Genomic DNA, 6,000 nt, shown 5'->3' on the forward strand with positions numbered 1-6,000 from the left:
ACACTCAGTGGTTCCCAACCCTGTCCTGCAGGAACACCAGGCCAATCGGGTTTTCAGGCTAGCCCTAATGAATATGCATGAAGCAAATTTGCATGCCTATCACTTCCATCATATGCAAATCTCTCTCATGCATATTCATTAGGGCTAGCCTGAAAACCCGATTGGCCTGGTGTTCCTCCAGGACAGGGTTGGGAATCACTGGTTTAACTAAAGAAACTTAAGAGTTTTGCAAAATAGCATCGCATACAAATTTCGGAAAACCTCACGGATCTCTTCCGCAAGTGTATGTCTACACGGCATTTATACCCCCCTTTTCCAAAACCGTAGTGAAGTTTTTTAGCTCAAGCCGGGGCGATAATAACTCCAACGCTCATAGAATTCCTACGAGCGTCAAAGCCGTTGCCGTGGCGGCCGTCGCTTAAAACCACGCTAAGGTTTTGGAAACGAGGGGGTTTATCTTCTGCAAATGTTCTCAGTGCTTTCTTAATAGCAGAACTAGTTCTTAATCCCCGGCAGACTCCTCTTCCACTGTACACGACGGGGGACTCATCCGCTCTCAGAGCATTATCTATCGACGTGAGAGTTCTCCTGAACAAGAACGGTTACCTTCAAAAGCTAATCTAACCATGCTCTAGTTGGTCCAATTAAAAAAAAAAAAGGTATCACTTGGGTTCTCGTTGTTTTATTTTACATAGTAACATAGTAGATGACAGCAGATAAAGACCTGAATGGTCCATCCAGTCTACCCAACCTGATTCAATTAAAATTTTTAAATTTTTTTCTTCTTAGCTATTTCTGGGCAAGAATCCAAAGCTCTACCTGGTACTGTGCTTGGGTTCCAACTGCCGAAATCTCCGTTAAAACCTACTCCAGCCCATCTACACCCTCCCAGCCATTGAAACCCTCCCCAGCCCATCCTCCACCAAACGGCCATACACAGACACAGACCGTGCAAGTCTGTCCAGTACTAGCCTTAGTTCAATTTTTAATATTATTTTCTGATTCTAGATCCTCTGTGTTCATCCCACGCTTCTTTGAACTCAGTCACCATTTTCCTCTCTACCACCTCTCTCGGGAGCGCATTCCAGGCATCCACCACCCTCTCCGTAAAGTAGAATTTCCTAACATTGCCTTTGAATTTACCACCCCTCAACCTCAAATTCTGTCCTCTGGTTTTACCATTTTCCTTTCTCTGGAAAAGATTTTGTTCTACGTTAATACCCTTCAAGTATCTGAACGTCTGAATCATATCTCCCCTGTCTCTCCTTTCCTCTAGCATATCATCTTTAAGAGTGGACTAACGCGGCTGCCACACCATTTCTCTTATAACAAAATAAAATTAGGAATTTAAACCTATAGGAAGTGAAGAGAGAGGTGAAACCCTGACCTTGCCATTACTACTTGAATCAGGGCTTCTCAAACCTGTCCTTCCTGGTGACTTCGGAGCCAGTCACGGTTTCCAGGGAATCCACAGTAACTATGTATAAGATAAGTTTCCATGCACCGGGGTCACCTATGCGTGCGTCTCTGTATCTAATATATATTTATTGGTTGTGGGGGCACCAGGGACAGATTTGAGAAGCTGTGATTATATGTTTTAAATCCATGCAAATTCATCTTTTCCTGGACTTTGTTTTTACCTTGTCTCAAAAGCTTGAAACCAGCTATTCATTTTGATTTAGCCGGCTCTGCGTCAGAAGACCTGCTACCTCAAGAGCTGGTACTAAACTATGCTCATAAGCCCCCTGCCGTACACACATTCCCCCTCTCTCCTCCCATAGGTTTTGGTCAGTCTTGTTATTTGGATGACTGGGGCTTATGCTTTGGGGGAAGGGAGAGAAGGCACTGGCCGCTGCCTCCTTCTTATACCTTTGCATTCCCGGTAGAGAATGACACGGGGACCGTTTACCGCAGTAAGCCATGGTCACCACAGTAAATCCACAGTAATGGGGACATTTGCAACTGGTTTACTGCAGGAATGGGAAAAGACCTTTCACCGCCCCTTGGGAATGGGGATAAGACCTTTCACCGCCCCATGGAAGTGGTGAAAATTCTTGTTCCTGTGGTAAAAAAATTGCGCCCATGTCAGACTCGGCATCTCCTCCCCAGCTCCTCTTGCACCTATTTTACCTTCAGGAGCCAGCCATGCCATGATGAAGACAGAAGGAACCCAAAACCAAAGCCTGAGACCAATGTGACTTGAAGAATAAAATTACCAGACAACAAAAGGTAGAAAAAAATTAATTTATTTTATATTTTGTGATTAGAATATTTCAGATTTGAAATATGTATCCTGCTAGAGCTGGTATTAGACATAACTGGGGACCGCAAAGTCCAGGCTGTGCTTCTTTAGCTTTCAGCTGGCGTAGGGCTCTCTCTCTGACCAGGAAGCAGTTGCCCCAGTCGTACTCCCTTAACACTATTCCTGCCTGAAGTATTCTGTTACCTTGATTTTTCTATGTAGCATTCTGTGATAATTTGGTTTGTTCAGTTTTCACAATAGTGAAGGGGATATTTGTGAAAGGGAGGGGAGACAGGGGTTTTGTTGATCCTTGCTTGGTATTATTTGTGTTTATAAAATGACAATTGTACAGAATAGTCTCTTTTTATACTTTAATAAAATAAGTTCAGTATAAAATCATAACTATTCGAAGCTTGTGCGGGTGGGATCTGACAGTTTGCTGGGCGGGGACGGGGCAGGGATGTGGATGAGCTCACGGGTAGAGAATGACACGGTGACAAAATTCATCACCGTTCCCGTCCTTGCGGATAATTGCAGGAAACCATCTTCATGTCATTCTTTAAGGAGAGAGGGAAGAATCAGAGTATGAATGGCCACAACCACTGACCCTCAAGCTTTGCTTTGAAGAATGCTGGTGTAGAAGGACTGAGGCTGAAATAGACACTAGAAAATGACATGGGATTATTTCCCGCGGTTATCCGCGGGGACGGGAACGGTGATGAATTTTGTCACCGTGTCATTCTCTACTCACGGGGACGGGGCGGGCACGGTGAGAAATTTTTTCCCCTTGACTAAATTTTATAATTTACCTCTAATCCTGTCCATATAACCTTACCTCTACTCTTATCTGTACCCCTCTATCCCTTTGTCCTCTAGGTACCTGTCCAGACTTTCTTTGAAGCCCTGTAGCGTGCTTCTGCTTATCACATCCTCCGGTAGCGCGTTCCATGTATCCACCACCCTCTGGGTGAAAAAATACTTCCTGGCATTTGTTCTAAACATTTCCCCTTTCAATTTCTCCAAGTGCCCCCTTGTACTTGTGGTTCCCCTTAGTTTGAAAAATCTGTCCCTGTCCACTTTTTCTATGCCCTTCATGATCTTGAAGGTTTCTATCATGTCTCCCCTCAGTCGTCGCTTTTCCAGGGAGAAAAGCCCCAGCTTTTTCAGTCTGTCAGTATATGAGAGGTCCTCCATACCCTTTATTAGCTTAGTTGCTCTTCTCTGGACTCTCTCAAGTACCGCCATGTCCTTCTTGATGTACGGCGACCAGTACTGGACACAATACTCCAGGTGCGGGCGCACCATTGCACGATACAGTGGCAGGATGACTTCCTTCGTCCTTGTCGTGATACCTTTCTTAATGATACCCAACATTCTGTTCGCTTTCCTTGAGGCTGTGGCGCACTGCGCCGACGCCTTCAATGTTGTGTCCACCATCACTCCCAGGTCTCTTTCAAGGTTGCTCACCCCTAGCGGTGATCCCCCCCCCCCCCCATCTTGTAAGTGAACATCGGGTTCTTTTTCCCAACATGCATGACCTTGCATTTCCCTATGTTGAAGCTCATTTGCCACTTTTTGGCCCACTCTTCCAGTCACTATGTTGAAGCTCCAGCCACTTTTTGGCCCACTCTTCCAGTCAGTCACCCCACGAGTCCAGGAAGCACTAGAATGCATACACATCGCACCTGCTCTTTTCAATCCTTCCGGAAAATGTGCAAACTGCTATACAAACTATTGTGTAGATTATCTAACATCATATAAATTCATACGTGCGTACGTGCAAATTTATACAAATAAACCAAAGCTCATTGCTACAGCAAAACACGGTATTTCTGCTATGCCTCTCATATAATTCAATGCCTCGGTGCATATTTACTGATATAAATTCTTGATAAAAAGGCAGCCAGAGGAAGGGAGGGTCTCTGCAAAGAAATAAAAATAGGCTTCATTCTCCTCTACTATCAATCTCTCACTGCTCAGAAGCATTAAATTAAATAAATAGGAGACGAGACCCAGAGCCTGATTTCATACAAAGAGAATATGGTTCTGCAGAGTTTTTTTCTGATCCTTTATTAGCTGCAATTAGATTTTCAGGGCCCAGTACCACCCTATTAACAGAGAAAGCAAGAAACAAAGAACGCTTATGTCTCAACTCACTCGGAAATGTGTCCATTTATTGAAAACCTCGGGCATCAGCTCCTAGGTCAGACATCTGGGTAGGTAACAGGTAGATGCAGACAGGTTGCAAGTTGCAGATTCATGCACTTGGGCTGCAAAAATCCAGGAGAACAGTATAGTATAGGACAGGGGTGTCAAAGTCCCTCCTCGAGGGCCGCAATCCAGTCGGGTTTTCAGGATTTCCCCAATGAATATGCATGCTATTTATTAACATACAACGAAAGCAGTGCATGCAAATAGATCTCATGCATAATTCCCTCCCCCCCCCCCCCTTCACCCTTAATGTCTTAAAATTTTTATTCAGGGAAGAATAATTTTTAATCTTTACAGTATTCTATTAATGGCCTCCACACATCTTGAAATTTGTTATAATTTCCTTTTTGGACAGCTAGTGTCCTTTCCATTTTATAAATATGGCATACAGAGTTCCACCAAAAACAATAATTCAATTTATTCCAATGGCAACCCCTGTCAAAATTAGCAATAACTTGTTATTATTAGATGCCCTCATTTCTATACCAAATAAAACTGTGTCATAAGATAATGCCATATGATTTTCTAATAGGGAATTAATTTGATTCCAGATTGATTTCCAAAATTCTAATATATATGGACAATAGAATAACAAATGATCTAAAGTCCCTAGGGATAGAAAATTTTAAAATAAATAATAAAAAAAAAATATTCTGGAGATCTATTAGCATACCATGAAAGCAGTGCATGCAAATAGATCTCATTGGGAAAATCCTGAAAACCCGACTGGATTGCAGCCCTCGAGGACCGACTTTGACACCCCTGGTATAGGAGGTGAAGTACTTCTGTGTACGACAGAAGAGCAGGACTTGGGGGTGATTGTGTCTGATGATCTCAGGGTGGCAAAACGGTCAAAGCCAGGAGGATGCTTGGGTGCATAAGGAGAGGAAAAAGGAGGTGATAATGTCACTGTATAAGTCTTTGGTGAGGCCCCGTTTGAAATATTGTGTGCAATTTTGGAGGCCTCTCACCTTTAAAAAGATATAAAGAGTGTGAAGTCAGTCCAGAGGGCTGCTACAAAATTGGTTAGTGGTCTTTTGTCAAAAATCGTATAGGGACAGACTTAGACACCTTAATATGTATACTCTGGAGGAAAGACAGGAGAGAGGGGATATGATAGAGACATTTAAATAGCTCCGTGGCGTTAATGTACAGGAGGTGACTCTTTTTCAAATGAAGGAAAATTCTGGAAGGAGAGGGCTTAGGATGAAGTTATAAGGTGGCAGGCTTAGGAGTAGTCTAAGGAAATATTTCTTTACAGGAAGGGTGGTAGATGCATGGAATGGTCTCCCGCTAGAGAAGGTGGAGACAAAGACTGTTCTGAATTTAAGAAAGCTTGGGACAGGCACGGGGGATCTCTTGGGGCAGGGGTGTCAAAGTCGGTCCTCGAGGGCTGCAATCCAGTCGGGTTTTCAGGATTTTCCCAATGAGATCTATTTGCATGCACTGCTTTCATGGTATGCTAATAGATCTCCTGAATGGGTTTTTTTTTATTATTTATTTTAAAATTTTCTATCCCTAGGGACTTTAGATCATTTGTTATTCTA

This window comes from Geotrypetes seraphini, chromosome 11, assembly GCF_902459505.1.
Source record: "Geotrypetes seraphini chromosome 11, aGeoSer1.1, whole genome shotgun sequence".
NCBI classification, from domain to species: domain Eukaryota; kingdom Metazoa; phylum Chordata; class Amphibia; order Gymnophiona; family Dermophiidae; genus Geotrypetes; species Geotrypetes seraphini.